This window comes from Symphalangus syndactylus, chromosome 13 (assembly GCF_028878055.3).
Source record: "Symphalangus syndactylus isolate Jambi chromosome 13, NHGRI_mSymSyn1-v2.1_pri, whole genome shotgun sequence".
Classification (NCBI taxonomy): domain Eukaryota; kingdom Metazoa; phylum Chordata; class Mammalia; order Primates; family Hylobatidae; genus Symphalangus; species Symphalangus syndactylus.
The window spans coordinates 45,235,678-45,255,476 of NC_072435.2; the positions used below are offsets into that span (position 1 = coordinate 45,235,678).

Genomic DNA, 19,799 nt, shown 5'->3' on the forward strand with positions numbered 1-19,799 from the left:
CACGCCTGTAATCCCAGCACTTTGGGAGGCTGAGGTGGGCGAGTCACTTGAGGTCAGGAGTTCGAGACCAGCCTTGCCAATATGGTGAAACCCCGTCTCTACTAAAAAAAAAAATACAGAAATCAGCCCAGTGTGGTGACGTGTGCCTGTAATTCCAGTTACCTGGGAGGCCGAGACAGGAGAAGTGCTTGAACCTGGGCGGCAGAGGTTGCAGTGAGCTGAGATCACGCCACTGCACTCCAGCCTGGGCAACAGAGCAAGACTCTGTCTCAACAACAACAACAACAACAACAAAAAGACATCATCATTGTTGCCCTCAGTGACCACCCCACCCCAAGTATGGGGGTGCCCAGACAGCTGTGGCCCTACAGACCCCAGCTCTTCTGCTCTGAAGTCACACTCAGAGGTCACACCATGGTCACTAGGTGGCTTGTGCATCCCTTGTGGCCTGACGGGGGTCCGGGCAGCCTCGTGACCACTGGTGTGTGCCCCAGCCTTCCTGCCCACACCTTGGAGGCCTCTCCCCTCTTGGACCCTCGCCCCTGCTTGTCATGTGCCTCCCCGAGCCCCAGGATGGCCTGGGCTCAGTCCTTGACCTCAGCGACACTCCTTTCCCAGCAGGCCCCCAGCTTCCGTGGAATCCAGCTGATGCAAACAGCTGAGGAGTGTCACCCTGGCTGCACCTCTCCGTGGTGTCCCCGTCTCCCCTGCCCCCAGCAGGAAAGGGTGCTCTCAGCTCAGCAGGGCTGGCCCAAACCTCTGACCCAGTCACCCCGCCCTGTCCCTCCTCCCTGGAGACTCCCAGGATGTGGGAGAAAGATCTTGAATCTGCCCCAGACTGCCCTGACTTAACTTCTGGGCCAGTGTGACCTTGGGCCCTTCTCAAGCATTTGTTCATCTGTCATGTGGCGGGGTAGGTGCTCCTGGGCTATTTCGAGGACGGCCTGCAGTGCTGGCCCTGTCATTCCCGCTCCAGCCTTGCTCTCAGTCTGCCCATGGCTCCCCTTTGCCCTCTACATGACACCAAACCTGCCTGTGGTCCCAGCAACTTGGGTTAAGGCAGGAAGATCACTTGATCCCTGGAATCAAGGCTGCAGTGAGGATGGCACCACTGCACTCCAGCCTGGGTGATGGATCAAGAGCTTGTCTTGGCCGGGCGCGGTGGCTTAAGCCTGTAATCCCAGCACTTTGGGAGGCCGAGGCGGGCGGATCACGAGGTCAGGAGATCGAGACCATCCTGGCTAACATGGTGAAACCCCGTCTCTACTAAAAATACAAAAAATTAGCCGGGCGTGTTGGCGGGCGCCTGTAGTCCCAGCTACTCGGGAGGCTGAGGCAGGAGAATGGCGTGAACCTGGGAGGCGGAGCTTGCAGTGAGCCGAGATCGCGCCACTGCACTCCAGCCTGGGGGACAAAGAAAGACTCCGTCTCAAAAAAAAAAAAAAAAAAAAAAAAAAAAAAAAAAAAAAAAAAAAAAAAGGGCTTGTCTCAAAAAAGAAAAAACGCACTTCATGCCCTGCAGACCCAGTGTGGCCCAGGCCTTGCCCATTTCCGTCTTTCCACTGCACTCACTCCCTATTCCCCCACCCCAGGGCCTTTGCACAAGCCCCCATGTGACAAGCCACGCCCTCTGCCTAGAAGTTCCCTTCCCTTGGCCCTCACCGTGGCTGGCTCCTCCTAGCACATGAGGTTTCAGCTCACGTTGCCTCCTCCGGGAGAGACCCCCATCTCATCACCCCACATGCTCTGGCTCTGACACTGGGCCCCATCTGAGGTCACCTCATTTGTGAACTCTCCTGTTTGTCTTGCCCCCACCATCGGCTGGCTCTCTGCAGGGAGGCCCCTGTCCCCACTTGCTGCGCCTTCAGCTTCCTGTCAGTGTTTTTGAACGTTCACCTGAATAAACTGACAAGCACTAGAGGTCTCTGCCAGGTAGCCCCAGCGTCCTCCCCTGGGCCTGGGCCAAGCTGCAGGCTTCTTCAGGAAGGGGTGGTTCTGCCTTATCAGTCCCTCCCACCTTAGCCCAAGGCGTGGGTGTCTTCAGTAGATGTAGCTAACATGTTTGGACAGCCTTAGGTTGGGTGGGGGCCCCTCACCAAAGATCTCACATTTCCCTGGGGTTATGGCCTGGCTTTCCATCCCCCCTCGGCCACTTCAGGCATATCACCTCCCCTCTGTGAGCCTCGGCCTTCTCATCTGAACTCAGGCTAGATCTGGCACACTGGAGGGCCACAGCCCCTAGCAAGGCCTGGTTCAGGGGATGTCCAGCACATAACTCCCCCCAGCCCCCATCCCCCATCCCTGTCCCCTTCCCTTTACTGTCGCCGAGGCTGGAGTGCAGTGGTGCGATCTCGGCTCACTGCAACCTTTGCCTTCTTGGTTCAAGCCATCCTCCTGCCTCAGGCTCCCGAGTAGCTGGGACTACAGGCACGTGCCACATGCCCGGCTAATTTTTGTGTTTTTGGTATAGATGGGATTTTGCCATGTTGGCCAGGCTGGTCTCCAACTCCTGACCTCAGGTGATTGACCCACTTCAGCCTCTCAGAGTGCTGGGATTACAGGCATGAGCCACTGCACCCGGCCTCTTTTTTTTTTTTTTTTTTTTTTTGAGCCGGAGTCTCGCTCTGTCACCCAGGCTGGAGTGCAGTGGCGCCATCTCAGCTCACTGCAATCTCCGCCTCCCAGGTTCACACCATTCTCCTGCCTCAGCCTCCTGAGTAGCTGGGACTACAGGCGCCTGCCACCACTCCCAGCTAATTTTTTTGTATTTTTAGTAGAGACGGGGTTTCACCTTGTTAGCCAGGATGGTCTTGATCTCCTGACCTCGTGATCCGCCCGCCTCGGCCTCCCAAAGTGCTAGGATTACAGGCGTGAGCCACCGTGCCCGGCCCTGGCCTTCTCTTAAGTAGCTTTTGCTGTCCTTCTTGATGACATCGAGACCTGGGCTGAGGGGGAGCCTGCTGCAAGGATGGGGCGAACGTGTTCAGGCCACACCTCTGCTGTTGTGGGCTCTTGGTGAAGTGACCTGACTTATCTGAGCCTTGGGAGGTGAATGAGGCCACTCTGACCCCAGCCAGGCTTGGTTGCTGTCACTGCTGTGTTCAGGATGTCTCTCTCCAGCCAGAGATGGGCTTGGGCTCCTGGGAAAGGAACAACAGATTTTTTTCTGTTGTGAACATACATCTCCCAGAGGCTGGACAAAACCCCATTTTTCAGATAGGAAATAGACTCACGGGCATTTGAGGGGCTGCGGTGGGATGAGACCACAGCTCGGCCTGCCTCTGGGCCCCTCATCTTTTTCCAAGGCTGTTAACCTGACCTTGGGCAAAAGGCCTTCTGGCCTCAGGTGATTAGGTCTGGACGCTGTGCCAGGGCCTGGCTCACAAATGATTCCTGGGATCCCCAAGAGGTAGAGGGACTGGAGGGCGAAGAGGCAGTGTCCTGTCCAGGGCTAGCCAGCCAAAGCAGAAGAGCCGAGATCCTGGGCACCCTAGCTGGGCTCACATGAGTGCCCACGGTGGGGGTGTCCATTGCTATTGCCAAGGTGCTTTGCCTGCCATTGCTGGAAGGTGGTAGGGAGGTTGGCTGGTGCCAGCCTGCTAAAGAACGAGCAGAAGCTAGAGAGGCAGCCCCAGGCTGGGCCAGAGCCTGACCTTTGCCTTAGTTGGCTCTGTCCCTGGAGGCACTGTGGGACCTTCCAGGAGCTTTGTTACCTCCCTCTCCCAGGGCCTGGCAGGTGGGCACTGGGAGTGGGGGCTCCTCGGCATAGATATCTCCCTCTTGGTGTGGCAAGCCACGCCCATAGTTGGTCTATGTCCATGAAGTGCTATTTACAGAGAGGGAAACAGGCCCAGAGAAGAACAATATATCATCAGCAGCCTTCCGTGAGTGCTTACTGTGGACGAAGCCATTGTAAGTGTTTTGCTTCCATTTCATCAATGCTCACATTAGCCCTAGGAGATAGCTGGGAAACTGAAGTGGGGAGCTTGTGTTATTTGCTGAAGGTCCTGTGGCTGTTACTGGCCATTACTTATGTTAAAAAGAGCAGGGATTCAAACTCAGCCCTGAGTCCTTCCACCAAGGAATATTCTCCACCATAGGCTCAGTTTTCTCATCTGCTAAGTGGGCACTGTCACCTCCACCTGGAAGTGAGGTGGGGAGATGGTAGTGGAGAAAGCCCAGCGGGGACCTGGCACCCAATTGATGTTTAACTGACCTCAGCTTCCTCCTCTTCTCTGGAGGGTAGAATGGAGGCCAGATCCTGGAAGTTGCCAGGAAGCAAACCATAGGTGGAAGGTATGGGAGAGGAGGTCCAGGTAGGCATATCATGAGAATATCAGGAGTTTGATGATGGCCTTGGGCTAGTGATTTCCCGTCACATCCTCCCCATTCGAAACTTGTGGATCACACACTTAGCAGGGGCTTGCGCAGCCCTGAAATGTGAGCCCTTTCTAAGGTTGGTTTCAGCCTTGCTCCCTCCCAGGATTCCCTGGTTCTGAACTTGATCTCCACCAACCCTGGCCAGCACCTAGAGGAAATAAGAGCTGGTATCTGAAAACATTTGTAGCCCTCTCCGTCCTGAAGATGAAGGGTGAGTCAGAGAACAGAGTGGCCTCGGGGGAGGTGCCGATGACACGGTCATGCCTGGGATGGCAGGTGTCTCCCTAAACTGCCGGCATTTTTCTGCAAAGCAACCCCGTTAACCGCACTTCACAGAGGAGCTGAGGGTCACAGCAGCACATGACCTGCTCAGGGTCAAATGCTTTCACCAGGTAATTAAAATGAGAGCTGGGTTATAAATTTTCCCAGGGAAGCAACCCCAGAGAGGAAAGATCAAGGCGTAGGAATCATTTTCCCCTGCCTTTTCCAAATGAAACAGGTGAGGCTCACAAGGGCTTTCCCAAGGTTGTGTGGTGGGCCGGTGATTGGACGACGATTCAAACCCAGGTCTCGGAGGCCCCCAGTGGCTCTTCTCTGACACTCTCTTTCCAAAAAGAAGGCTGCTGTAGATTGATTCTCTGGTTTAGCAACCAAAGTGCTGTGTAACCTTGGGCAAGGAGCTTGACCTCTCTGTGCTCTGGTTTCTGTAAAAGGAGCCAGTGGTCGCTTTGACCTCATGGGATTGTGGTTAAGATTCAGTTAATTCAAAAAAAGACTTAGCAGGGAGAAGGCCCAACAGGGATGTCACTGGATACCGTGGCGGGGAAAGCTGGGACGCAGAGAGGTGAGACACTCAGAAAACCACGCAGCGCGTTTCAGTAGGATTCCGCCCCTTATTTCCATGTCTTCACACCACCTCGAGATGCAGAGGGCAGCTCAGAATGACCTCCAGCGAATCTGCCCTCTCCGTGTCGTCGGCAGGGGATTAGTGGGGAGTAAGGGGATGGAGAATTATCCAGGAGTCCTTCAGCCTTGATGGTCCAAGTTCACAGCCGCTTCTGTGCTGGGTGGCCAGAGGGCGGGCTCTACACGAGAGCCTCAGGGGACCCTGCGCCAGGCGTCCGAGGCCACGTCGGGTTGCCGCGCTCCGGGTCAGACTGCACCTTGAACGCTCCAGCCCTTCCTGGGGGCGTACCGCCCACGGCCGCTGCGACTGGCCGCAGGGCCTGCCAGTCTTCGGCTTTGCGGCCAATCCCCGTCTCCCCCTAGGCTACGCCCTCCGTTCCTCTCGCCTCTGCCTCACCGGCTGCGCCAGTTTCCTCGTAGCCCCGCCCTTGGTCCCCAGCGATTGGCCAACAGTTCTGCCTGTTTTCTGCCAAGATTCCAACCCTCGCCTGCCTCCAGGCCCTCGCCTCCCAGCGCCTCGTACCCTGAGGGACCACCCAGGCACCCCAGGCCTCTCCCAATAGTCCCACCTCTGCCAATCACCGATTGGCTTCAGGGGCTGCCCATCCGATTCATACTCTCCAATCACTGTCGCTTCCAGCGCTGACTGGCCAGGGAGCAGCCAATCGGGGCGTGGCGTGGACCCCTCCCGTGGCGCGCTCTGGGGGCGCGCGAGGCGGGGCCGTGGCGGCTGGAGGTGGCGGCGGCGGCGACGCGTCCGGGCCGGTGAGGGGGCGCGGGGGGCGCCGGGGGGGCCCAAGCGTCAGCGGCCCGCGCCTGTCGGGCTGAACTGAGGTGAGGCACGGGTCCTGTCATGGATCCCGGGGCGAGGGGCGGACGAGGCGGGGCGTGACAGTAGCGTCGCGAGGGCAGGAAGAGGTTAAAGACCCCCCCCAACCCCATACTCCACGTCTACTGCCCCCTGGGGGCTACTGCATCCAGGTTTGAGCCCCTCACCCGCAGTCCACGCACGCCTGACACCACGTCCCTTTTCATTGACATCTCCCATACACCTCAGACTGTCCTTGCTGACATCTCCCACACCCCTGGGGCCTTGTCCCCGGCGCCCCGCACAGCTGGGTCTGACATCCCCCTCATACACCTTACACCGCGCCCCCACTCACGAACACCTGCCCCCACTCACGAACACCCCCCACATCACCTGAGACTGTCCTTGTCGATGACACCCCCACACCAACACCTGAGCCTGTGACTCCTAACTCACGGCCTCGCAACTCACACCTGGACCTGGTCCCGTCCCCCACTGCCTTTCCTCATATCCGGGTATCTGCTCGCTACTCTCGTGCCCACTCCCCCAGCAACCCGGGTCTCTCTTCTCAGGGACCTTCCCCCTGGCACCTGCCCTCTGCCCCTGGCAGCCCCACACCTCTGTCTCCCCCCTTTCTCCCCGTCTTACCCCCTCCCACCTTGGGCTTTCTTCCACGTGCACTTGTGTTCGCACACTCTCTGTAATAATCCCCCCGAATCCCCGAGGTCCTTCAATAGTCCCCCAAGCCATGGTATCTCAGGATCGCTGCACCCTCCCCTCCCCAAACAAAAGCTTACCCCAGTGTTCATTTCTAACAGTGCTTGACAGTCTATAAAGTGATTTCCGTACCTTAGAATAATCCCATCGGTCAGACGAAACCAGAATCATCCCCATTTTACCAGCCACAGACCTAAACCACTTGAATGCTACAGGCAGAGCCTATTCCATCCTGGGCATCGCTGACCCTCTGCTGTGGACCCACTGCGTTTGGGCCCATCTGTTATGTTTATCTCAGAGAGATTGGCAGGAGTCGTGACTTTGACTGGGTCCGGAAAGGCTTAGCTGGAAGGGACGGCCCCTCTGCCAAGCGTGTGTCTCGGAGTCCTGGGGCGGGCTGGCGGTGGAGACGCTGCCAGAGGAGGGGGGCTCATCATCTTGGGTGCCTCCTGCAGGATGCCGGAGAGGGAGTTGCCGGGGCCGGGGCTCCCAGCTCTTGCAGACCCGGGACCCCTCTCCGACACTCCTTGGGCCCTTGAAGCCGATAAAGAGTAAGGAAACACTCTTTATAGAGTGAGGCAAACTAATGTTTCAGCTGTTTAAAGCTAACGTGCAAAACGAGCCTGGCGTGGTGCTAGGAATGATTCTTCTGGAACTTTTTAGTTCCCTTGAGTCTGATTTGCAAGCATGCAGCATAGAAGGAGGACAGTGGCTTTGTTGTTGAAAAGCAATAACGTGCCATTTCCTGTAAGGCTCGCGGAGCATTTCTTACCCCCTCCCACCTCTCCCTGCAAAGACGGTACCACAATGTTTCAGAGGGTCATGTCACCTTCAGCTTCTCCTGTGGAAACTGAAGCCAGTTGGGTTTCCTGTCCAACTTCAATAGGAGTCATTTAAAACATATATGGGCGTGTATGTATATATGTATGTATATGTGTGTGGGTGTGTGTGTTGTACACATATGTACATGTACCTATATTCATATGTTTATATACATATTTTATATACACATATTTCGTGTGTGTTATATATGTACATGTGTATAAACTTTGACAAGATCATTGAGTATATAGTTTTTGGGGTTTTTTTTGAGACAGAGTCTTGCTCTGTCGCCCAGGCTGGAGTGCAGTGGTGTGATCTCGGCTCATGGCAACTTCTGCCTCCTGGGTTCATGCAGTTTTCCTGCCTCAGCCTCCCTAGTAGCTGGGATTACAGGCATGTGCCACCACACCCAGCTAATTTTTGTATTTTTAATAGAAACGGGGTTTCACTATGTTGGCTAGGCTGGTCTGGCACTCCTGACCCCTAGTGATCCGCTCGCCTCAGCCTCCCAAGATGCTGGGATTACAGGCGTGAGCCACCGCCTGGCCTATTATATAGTTAAAAAGAAAAAATCAAACAGTACAAAAGGGCACGTAGTAGAAATCAGGCAGGTCTTCCCCAGCCTGTACCCCGTTCCTCCTCAGATGCACCTGCTGTTGATAATTTCTTGTGTTTTCTTCCAGAGGTAGACTATGACTGGGGTGGCAGAAAGGGGTCAGGGGAGGTATATATCCCTCACCCCTTTTAAACCACTGGCACATTTGCATTGAGCAGACATATGCATTCTAAGGCCAGTCCCTTACTGATGGCTGTTTAAGCTGCAGCCCATATTTTTTTTTCTTTTTTTTTTTTTTTTGAGTTGGAGTCTCGCTCTGTCGCCCAGGCTGGAGTGCAGTGGCGCCATCTTGGCTCACTGGAAGCTCTGCCTCCCGAGTTCACGCCATTCTCCTGCCTCAGCCTCCCGAGTAGCTGGGACTACAGGCGCCCGCCACTATGCCCGGCTAATTTTTGTATTTTTAGTAGAGACAGGGTTTCACCATGTTGGCTAGGCTGGTCTTGAACTCCTGACATCAAGTGATCCACCTGCCTCGGCCTCCCAAAGTGCTAGGATGAAAGGCGTGAGCCACCATGCCTGGCCCAACATAATATACTTTTTTTTTTTTTTTTTTTTGAGACAGAGTCTTGCTGTCGCCCAGGCTGGAGTGCAATGGCGTGATCTCAGCTCACTGCAACCTCCACCTCCCGGGTTCAAGCGATTCTCCTGCCTCAGCTTCCTGAGTAGCTAGGATTACAGGCGCATGCCACTACGCTCAGCTAATTTTTGTATTCTTTGGTAGAGACAGGGTTTCACCATGTTGGTCATGCTGGTCTTGAACTCCTGACCTCATGATCTGCCCGCCTTGACCTCCCAAAGTGCTGGGATTACAGGTGTGAACCACCGCGCCTGGCCGATATACTTTTTATGAAGAAGTATTTCATGTTTAAAGTAAAAAATGCAAATGCACTTTTAAAAGCCCTGTCTTGCAAAACCCAAACAAGCGAATGATTCTGATTGTCTCAATAATCCCCTCTTAATGTCTAACTGCCAAAATAGAAGAGACAGACAAAAAAAACTGTATGACACGTGGGCAGAGGCCTGACTTCAGTATGACGACACCCTCCATCTGGCACCAGTGGTGAGAAATTGGACAATTGGAGAGAGTCTCGAAACAGCTTCCCAGATAGATTTAACATCTGACTCGTCTCAATCTCTCATGATGCCCTCATCTTTCTTTTCCTAGACCCAAGTGAAAAAAAAAAAAATCAGCAACAGCTAAATGGTTCTTCTAGCAACTGTTCTTGTTGAGGTACCTTGAGCCAAAATCTCAGCACCACCACTGCTCCCTGCTACAGGGACAAGCTTCACAGAGAAGGAACTCAAAAAAAAATTTTTTTTAACAGAAAAACAGGGTCTTGCTCTGTTGCCCAGGCTGGAGTGCAATGGTGCAATCATAGCTCACTGCAGCATTGAACTCCTGGGCTCAAGCAGTTCTCCACCTTAGCCTCCCAACTAGCTGAGACCATTTGCGCACGCCACCACGGCTGGCTAATTTTTAAATTTTTTTTATAGAGATGGGGTTTCGCCATGTTGCCCGAGCTGGTCTGAAACTCCTGGGCTCAAGCAATACTCCTGCCTCATCCACCCAAAGTGTTGGGTGGTGTGAACCAGTGCGTCCAGCCCCAAATATTTCTTGAACTTTAGTCTGACTGGCAGAGAAACAAGTCTAATGTTTAATCCCTACCCTACAAGCCAGAACACCTAAGAGAGGGGTAGGAAGCATGGAAGCGATGTTCAAAAGGATCTCTTGTGCTGTTTTTTACCTATCAGATGGGACAGACCACAAAACTTGATAGTAAGATAACTGAGCTGGCCGCAGGAGAGGAAATCAGGCTTTCCAACTTCACAGTTGAGAGGAGGAAGAGGAATATGCCCTTTGACTTGACCTTTTTTTTTTTTTGAGACAGGGTCTAGCTCTGTCGTCCAGGCTGGAGAGGAGTGCAGTGGCGTGATTATAGCTCACTGCAGCCTTGAACTCCTTGGTTCAAGCAATCCTCCCACCTCATCCTCCTGAGTAACTGTGGACTACAGGCACGGCCGGCAAGACACGGGGGTCTGAAGTGTCTGAGCATGGTTGGAGCCCAAATACGTTCACTGTGTATTTAGTACGTGCTGATGCATGCATCTATCCATTGCAGCTCTGTTTGTAAAAGCTAAATATGGGCTGCAGTGGCCAGGCGCGGTGGCTCACGCCTGTAATCCCAGCACTTTGGGAGGCCGAGGCAGGCTGATCACAAGGTCAGGGGATCGAGACCATCCTGGCTAACACGGTGGCTGGTGGCTACTTGGGAGGCTGAGGCAGGGAGAATTGCTTAAACCCGGGAGGCGGAGGTTGCAGTGAGCCAAGATCGTGCCACTACACTCCAGCCTGGGCAACAGGGCAAGACTCCGTCTCAAGAAAAAAATAAAAACAAAAATAGCCGGCTGTGGTGGTGCACACCCGTAGTCCCAGCTACTCAGGAGACTGAGGCAGGAGAATCGCTTGAACCCTGGAGGTGGAGGTTGCAGTGAGCTGAGATGGCGCCACTGCATTCCAGCCTGGGTGACAGAGCGAGACTCAGTCTCAAATAAATAAATAAATTAGCTGGCCTTGGTGGCATGTGCCTATAGTCCTAGCTACTCGGGAGGCTGAGGTGGGAGGATCACTCGAGCTCAGGGGGTTGAGGCTGCAGTGAGCCATGATTGCGCCACTGCACTCCAGCCTGGGTGACAGTGAGGTTCAGTCTCTTAAAAAAAAAAAAAAGTATATAACGTGTATGTGAAAAGAAAGATTTAACCAATAATAAAATTAGCACCCAGCTCAGGAAGTAGAATGTTGTCCCCTGGAGGCCCCACCCTGTTCACAGAGCTATTTTTAAAATATGCTTGTCAACATTTGTTTTCTTCACTGAGCACCTTTTGCTACTACCATCTTGGGCAGAATGCTTGGATTCCAGCGGCTCAACAAAGTTCTCTGCTGGCCAGATTTTCTGCTGAGCTCTCTGCCAGCCCAGCAGCCTGTGAGGTTCTGGCAGGCAAATGGCTGAGGACAAGCCACCAGCTGAGGGACAGGCCAACACTTGGAGGCTTGGCCTCAGATCCCTGCATATTTGTTTCCCGTGGCTGCCATAATAAGTTACCACAAACTGGGGGGCTTCAGACAACAGAAATGTATCCTGTCATAGTTGTGGAGGCCTAAAGTCCAAAATCAAGGTGTCAACAGGACTGGTTCCTTCTGGAGGCCCTGAGGGAGTCCTTCCCAGGCCTTTCTCTGGGCAAACCTTGAAGTTCTTGGCTCGTGGCTACATCACTCCAGTCTCTGCCTTTGTATTCATGTGGCTTTCTCCCTGTTGTGTGTGTCTTTGTGTCCTATTTTTTTTTTTTTTAGAGATGGGGGCTTGCTATGTTGTTCACGCTGGAGTGCAGTGCTATGATCATAGTTCACTGCAACCTCTAAGTCTTTGGCTTAAGTAATTCTCCTGCTTCAGCCTGCTGAGAAGCTGGGACTATAGGCGCAGGCCACCACTCCTGGATCTCCTCTTCTTTTTTTTTTTTTTTTTTTTTTTTTTGAGACAGAGTCGTGCTCTGTTGCCCAGGCTGGAATGCAGAGGTGCGATCTTCGCTCACTGCAACCTCTGCCTCCCAGGTTCAAGCGATTCTCCTGCCTCAGCCTCCTGAGTAGTTGGGATTATAGGCATGCACCACCACATCCAGCTAATTTTATTTTTTATTTTTTTGAGACAGAGTCTTGCTCTGTCGCCCAGGCTGGAGTGCAGTGGCGTGATCTCGTCTCACTGCAAGCTCCACCTCCCAGGTTCACACCATTCTTCTGCCTCAGCTTCCCGAGTAGCTGGGACTACAGGTGCCTGCCACCATGCCCGGCTAATTTTTTGTATTTTTTTAGTAGAGACAGGGTTTCACCATGTTAGCCAGGATGGTCTCGATCTCCTGACCTTGTGATCCACCTGCCTCAGCCTCCCAAAGTGCTGGGATTACAGGCGTGAGCCACCCTGCCTGGCCTTTTTTTTTTTTTTTTTTTTTTAGATAAAGTTTCGCTCTTGTTGCCCAGGCTGGAGTACAATGGTGTGATCTCGGCTCACCGCAACCTCCACCTCCCAGGTTCAAGCCATTCTCCTGCCTCAGCCTCCCAAGTAGCTAGGATTACAGGTGTGCACCACCACATCCAGCTAATTTTTGTATTTTCAGTAGAGACAGGGTTTTGCCATGTTGGCCAGGCTGGTCTTGAACTCTTGACCTTAAGTGATCCGCCCAACTCGGCCTCCCAAAGTGCTGGGATTACAGACGTGAGCCACTCCCAGCTGATCCCCTTTTCTTATAAGGACACTAGTCCTTGGGTTTAGGGCTCACCCTAAATCTCAAAGTGAACTCATCTTAAGATCCTTAACCGATTGCATCTGCAAAGACCCTATTTCCAAAGAAGGCCACGTTCTGAGGTTGCAGGTGGACATGAATTTGGGAGGATGTCATTCAATCCTTATACTTGCTGAGCCAGTATTTCCAACAGGACATTATTAAGGGAAATGCTTGTTCAGGTGCCTCTGTTACTTCAGGAAGAATAGGCCAGTGGGGTCAGACACGTTCCTCAGCCCCTCCAGATGGCTCATGTTGGCAGCTTCGCTTACTTACCTGTCTCCCTCGGAAGGTGGAGGCATCTAGATGCTCTAAGCCACCAAGGACCTGGACTAGTGAATGCATAACGTCTTTTTTTTTTTTAACACAGGGTCTCACTTTCTCACTTTTTTGCTCAGGCTAGAGTGCGGTGGCAAGATCACAGCTCACTGCCACCTCGAATTCCTGGGCTCAAGTGATCCTCCTGCCTCAGCCTCCCAAGTAGCTGGGACTATAGGCACGCACCACCATGCCTGGCTAACTTTTAAATTTTTTGTAGAGACAGGGTCTTTCCATCCTTCCCAGACTGGTCTCAAACCCCTGGGTTCAAGCCATCCTCCTGCCTCTGCCTCCCAAAGTGCTGGGATTAGAGGTGTGAGCCGCCGCACCCAGCTCCAAGTGTGTACATCTTAATTTTGCTTTCTGGGCTGTGAGCTCAGTCCTGTGATTATCTCCTGTTGATACCTGGTCTCAGAAGGATAGGGAGCATGGACACACATCAGACCACCACCAAGTGATTGGAGTTCCGTATTGGTCAGTCTTGAGGAGAAGCTGGGGTGCTATGGTCTGATCTTCAGGGGGCCAGGGAGATTTTCAGGAAACTCTGGGAGATCTGAAGCTGAGGAATTAACTACATGGCAGAGCCAAGGGCTAGCAGAAAGCAAAATTAGGGCTGGTGTGGTGGCTCACACCTGTAATCTCAGCACTTTGGGAGGCCGAGGTGGGCGAATCACCTGAGGTCAGGAGTTCGAGACCAGCCTGGCCAACATGGTGAAACCTATCTCTGCTAAAAATATAAAAATTAGCCAGGCATGGTGGCAGGCACCTGTAATCCCAGCTACTCAGGAGACTGAAGCAGGACAATCACTTGAACCTGGGAGGCAGAGGTTGCAGTGAGCCAAGATTGCACCACTGCACTCCAGCCTAGGAAACAAAGTGAGAATCTATCTCAAAAAAAGATAAAATAAAAATAAAGGAATGTTCTTTGATGAGCAGCGGGACAAATCATCTAAGTTTTTTTTTTTTTTTTTTTTTTTTTTTTGAGACGGAGTCTGGCTCTGTTGCCCAGGCTGGAGTGCAGTGGCGCAATCTCGGCTCACTGCAAGCTCCGCCTCCCGGGTTCACGTCATTCTCCTGCCTCAGCCTCTCTGAGTAGCTGGGACTACAGGCGCCCGCCACCACGCCCGGCTAATTTTTTTTTTTGTATTTTTAGTAGAGACGGGGTTTCACCGTGATCTCGATCTCCTGACCTCGTGATCCGCCCGCCTCGGCCTCCCAAAGTGCTGGGATTACAAGCGTGAGCCACCGCGCCCGGCCAAATCATCTAAGTTTTGTTTCACATTGTAGGGAGATTAACCTGTGGGGGGATGCTCAAACTGGCATGGGGTGACCCAGGATGAATGAGGGTCTTCAGGTGGTGAGATTAGGCAAGTGGGATCTTGCTGTGTTGCCCAGGCTGATCTCCAATTCCTGGGCTCGAGCTGTCCTCCCACCCCAGCCTCCCAAAGTACTGGGATTACAGGTGTGAGCCACCGTGCCTGGCGAATATGTACATTTCAATCACGGATCATGGGGAAGCCATGTGTCAGTGTCTCAAAAGCATACTCAGTAGGCTGGGGCCGTGTTAAATGTGATTTGCCCCAGCCCTGTCTGATTCCTTATTAGGGAGAATGATACTTACCAATACTTGTCACCCACTTGAGTGGCACTATCCTGTGAAGATGGTGACAGATGAGGAAATCAAAGAATGGGAGGTGTATTTTTTACTTTAAATTTTTTGTTTGTTTGTTTTTTCAGAGTCTCACTGTGTTACCCAGGCTGGAGTGCAGTGGCCTGATCTTGGCTCACTGCAGCCTCTGCCTCCTGGGCTCAAGTGATTCTCATGCCTCAGCCTCCTGAGTAGCTAGGATTACAGGCGCCTGCCACCATGCCCGGCTAATTTTTGTATTTAGCCAGGCCTGTGGAGACAGGGTTTTGCCATGTTGGCCAGGCTGGTCTCAAACTCCTGACCTCAAGTGATCTGCCCGCCTCGGCCTCCCAAAATGCTGGGATTACAGGCATGAGCCACCTCACTCAGCCGAAATTTTTTTTTAGAGACAGGGTCTTGTTCTGTTGCCCAGGCTAGAGTGCAGTGGTGTAATCACAGCGTATGCAGCCTCGACCTCCTGGGTTCAAGTGATCTTCCCACCTCAACCTCCAGAGTAGCTGAGACTATAAGTGTGCACCACCGTACCTGGCTAATTTATTTTGTAGAGACAGGGCCTCACTCTGTCACCCAGGCTGGAGTACAGTGGTGGGATCATAGCTCACTGCAGCCTTGAACTCCTGGCCTCAAGTGATCCTCCTGCCTCGGCCTCCTAAAGTGCCAGGATTACAGGTATGACCCACTGTATGTGGCCTATGTGGAGGTTTAGTGACACATCCAAGGTGTCACATGCTAGACCCCATCATCCCACAACACAGTGTGGGGTGGCAGGGAGCCTGTGCATGCTGCTGTGTCGCTATGAGGAAAAGAATGATTGAAGGGGTGCATTCTTGCTGCTGTGGGAGGGATGGCTGAAGGGCAGGAGGACGGGACAGCAACAGGCAAAAGCACCTGTCTGCTGCTGTTATGTTTCTGCTTCCTTGCTGGGCATGGACACTGAGTGTGACATGGACCCTTGCCTTCCAGGGACCCCTGCCTTCCAGGGACCCCCAGCCTGGTTGCGGGGAAGCAAGTGGAGAGTGGCCCCTCAAGTGCAGCAGAGAACCACAGACTACTCAGTGCAGGGCAGAGCAGTTAACTTTGGGGGCAGTGAAGCCAGGACATTTAGGAGCTTTGAAGGATGCAGAGAAGTTTGCCAGGATCGGAGACTGCGGCCAAAGCAAAACTTGGCATGTCCAGGGAATTAATTCACTTGTCTAGCAAATAGTTGTTGAAGGCCAATCAAATGTGGATTGCTGTGCCAGGTTCCGTGTGGTAAGAATGTGGGCCTTTTTTGTTTTTTTGTTTTTTTTGTTATGAGATGAAATCTTTCACTATCACCCAGGCTGGAGTGCAGTGGTGTGATCTTCTTGGCTCACTGCAGCCTCCGTCCCCTAGGTTCAAGCAATTCTCCTGCCCCAGCCTCCCGAATAGCTGGGATTACAGGTGTGTACCACCATGCTGGCTAATTTTTGTATTTTTAGTAGAGACGGGGTTTAACCATGTTAGCCAGGATAGTCTTGAACTCCCGACCTTAAATGATCCACCTGCCTTGGCCTCCCAAACTGCTGGGATGAAAGGCGTGAGCCACTGCGCCCAGCTAATTTTTGTATTTTTGTAGAGACAGGGTTTTCCCATGTTGCCCAGGCTGGTCTTGAACTCGTGGCCCCAAGTGATCCGCCCACTTTGGCCTCCCAAAGTGCTGGGATTACAGGCATGAGCCACCACACCTCACCAAACATAGGGCTTTTGAGGCGAGGACAGTTACTGAAGTAGACCCTCTTGGTGGAGGGATGTGAGTACCATTCAGTACTTTGGATTGTTTTAGATAACATCTAACGGCCTTTGGTGACAGGTGTGGGCAGCACTGTCTGCAACGACAGAGGACAGCAATTGATCATAGAATTTCCTGGATCTTTCAGAGTGTTTAACCCATAGAGATCACAACAAGGGTTGCCATAACCAAAGATTGTCTGAAAGGCACACAGGAGTGAATGCAGCAGGAAGAAACTCCCCATTTGTGAGGCAGCCTGCGGGGTCGGGGTTAACAGGCAGCAGCCATTATGTAAGATATGCCCGGATCCCTTAGGCAGAGTTAATGCTTATTAACTAGAAAAGAAAACAGCCTTTATCGGCTGGCAGATAGGATGTTAATTGGCTTCCGTTTACTGAGAGATTACAGGATCCATTTCACGGCTGCTTATAATAAACTCCATCCACAGAGAAACTGTCCCCATCCCCGCCCAATGTTTGTACAAACATTTCCTGAGTCCCAAGGGGTGGAGCTGGCAGTTGTATGGTGGTCCCCACAAGGTAACAGCATAAATGGTGGGCCTGTCTTATGGCTGGTCGGGAAGCTATGAGACAGGCTCAAGGGAATCAGGCATATGTGCATATGAGTGTGTGTGTGTGTGTGACAGTGTGTGTGAGAGTGTGTGTATGTATGTGTGTGAGCGAGTGTGAGTATGTATGTGTGAGTGTGTGTGTATTAGGATAGCTGTGCACATGGGGCTTATAGGATGCTTGGGTTTGAAATTGCCTGATTCAGAACAAGAAGCAGCCTTGTGGCTGGGTGCACTGGTTCACACCTGTAATCCCAACACTTTGGGAGGCAGAGGCAGGTCTATTGCTTGAGGCCAGGAGTTTGAGACCAGCCTGGGCAGCATAGCAAGACCCCATCTCTACTAAAAATAATTTTAAAATTAGCTGGGCATGATAGTGTACACCCATAGTCCTAGCTACTCAGAGGCTAAGGTGGAAAGATCACTTGAGCCCAAAAGATGGAGGCTGCAGTGAGCTATGATTGTACCACTGCATTCCAGCCTGGGTGACAGAGTGAGACCCTGTCTCGACAAAAAAAGAAGTAGCTTGTCCTGCCCTCTCCCCAGCAACTGCCAACTTGCTTGGAACCAGTGTTCTCATTGCTCTGGAGGTTCTATGCTGGAGCTGGTGTGATCATGAGTTATCGAAGATCCCATGCTCCAGGTTCACGTTTCCTGAATAATGCTGCTTAGTAAGTCATTTCCTATGTCATCCTCCCATACCCCGCCAAGCTTTGTTTTTTGTTTGATGAATGGAAAGATTGCATGAACAGAAACAGAATGGGAAAAGATACACGTATGTTATTTGGGGCTGGCCCCCTCTGCCTGGCCGCTGGTAGTCACCCTTGTGGGGACACCTGAATCCCAGTTCAGAAAGCACTGGTGTCCTAGGTACTCACAAAAGGTACCTAGAGTGAATGTGGCAAGGCTGGGCCTCCTGGAGCCACAGGACACTGTCATCCGTGGTTGTAAATACTGTGTGGGGCTGGGGGAGTACAAGGTACCTACCCCAGCACAGCATACAAGTCAGGACTCTGGCAGGTGCAAGTGACAGAAACTCATCCTATGCTGACTGAACCAGAAAGGGTGCTTCCTGGGCTCCATGACAGCAAAGTCCGTGTGCTTTTGGCACCACTGGCTGCCAGATCCCCCTAGCCTGCAGGTATCCTCCTTCACCTCCTGGCCTTGCTCTGCCCTCTAACTCTGTGTCAACTCTGCCCTGCAGTCTCACACCCTGCTGGCTTCCCCTCCCCTGAAGAAAGAGGACTTCTCCGGCCCGATTGTTCCCTCAAAAATCCCAGGTCTCAGTCTTTGGGGGCAGCACTCTGAACCTAGGGGAGTGTGAAGTCTCATTACCTGACCATGGCCACCTGGGTCACCCTGGTGTCAAGGGGAGGATCAGCCCCACTTTCTCCATAGTGACAGGGAGCAGAGCAAGTGGTTTCCCAGAATGCTATCCTCAGAAGGGATGGCCACTGTGCGTGTGGACCAACTGTGGAGCTTCAGTGCCTCCTCCAGGCTTTCATCACTGCTAAGATCATCAACAGGTATTCTCGGCCAGGTGTGGTGGCTTACACCTGTAATCCCAGCATTTTGGGAGGCCGAGGCAGGTGGATACCTTGAGGTCAGGAGTTTGAGACCAGCCTGCCCAACATGGTGAAACCTTGTCTCTACTAAAAAAAAAAAAAATACAAAAATTGGCCAGACCTGGTGGTGCGCGCCTGTAATCCCAGCTACTGGGGAGACTGAGGCACAAGAATCGCTTGAACCTGGGAGGCGGAGGTTGCAGTGAGCCGAGATCATGCCACTGCACTCCAGCCTGGGCAACACAGCGAGACTCCATCTTAAAAAAACAAAACAAAACAGGTGTTCTCCACAGGTGGAAGGAAAGTGGGAAAGGGCAAACTGAACACGTCCACTCCCAAAGCCCAGCCATTCAAGTCCCCTGGGAATTACGAATCGCTTGCCTGCCCCACTCCCAGGTTTGGCGTCCACTGGCCTGGGAGGGGGTGTGGCAGAGATGTTTTGTTTGCACTGTTTAAACATTTTAAATTGAGATATAGCTTACATAGAGTAAAGCACATAAATCCTAAGTGTATATATAGCTCAGTGAATTTTTACATATATATTCATCCTTGGAACCAGATCAAGACAGTTTTCAAGCCTCCAGCTGGCTCCTTCCTGCCCCCTCCCTGATATACCCCCTAGAGGTAACTAGTATTCTAATCTTTATCACCATAAATGTGTTTTGTACTTACGTTTCTTAAAAATTGTGGTGGGCTGGGTGCAATGGCTCATGTTTGTAATTCCAGCACTTTGGGAGGCAGAGGCTGGAGGACAGCTTGAGCCCAGGAGTTCAAGACCAGCCTGGGCAACATAGTGAGACCCCATCTCTACAAAAAATTTAAAATTTAGCTGGGCATGGTGGCTCACACCTGTAGCCCCAGCTACTCGGGAGGCTGAGGTAGGAGGATCATTTGAGCTGGGGAGTTGGAGGCTGCAGTGAGCCATCATAGTGCCACTGCACTCCAGCCTGGGTGGCAGAGTGAGACCCTGTCTCAAAAATAAATAAATAAAAAGTGTGGTAAAATACACAGTACTTAAAAATGCCATTTTTAAGTGTTCAGTTCAGTGGCATTAAGTACATTCACACTGTTGTGCAACCATCACCACCATCCGTCTCCATAACTCTTCCGTCTTGCAAAACTGAAACTGTCCCCATTAAAAAGTAACTCTCTGTTCCCCCGCTCCCAGCCCCTGGCACCTGCCATTCTACTTTCTGTCTCTATGAATGTGATGACTCTAGGGACCTCATATAAGTGGATTCGTACGGTATTTGTCCTTTTGTGACTGGCTCATTTCACTCAGCATGACATCAACAGGGTCCATCCGTGTGGCAGCAGGTATCGACATTTGGATGTGTATAAAACATTTTGCTTACTGAGCTTGACTGTT

The 19,799-nt window shown here is 52.3% G+C and overlaps 1 protein-coding gene across 2 annotated transcripts in view; it reads left to right on the forward strand.

Moving 5' to 3' along the window:
• The first annotated feature begins 5,794 nt into the window (after positions 1–5,794).
• SLC25A42 (solute carrier family 25 member 42) overlaps positions 5,795–19,799 on the forward strand; it is a 50,462-nt gene continuing 36,457 nt past the window's right edge. Inside the window, exon 1 of one of the 2 annotated variants that reach the window (XM_063616437.1) lies at positions 5,795–6,051. The gene's annotated coding sequence lies outside the window, so the exon portion shown is untranslated. Of the gene's footprint in view, positions 6,121–19,799 lie in introns of both variants that reach the window. The other variant, XM_055237414.2, reaches the window with a different exon arrangement.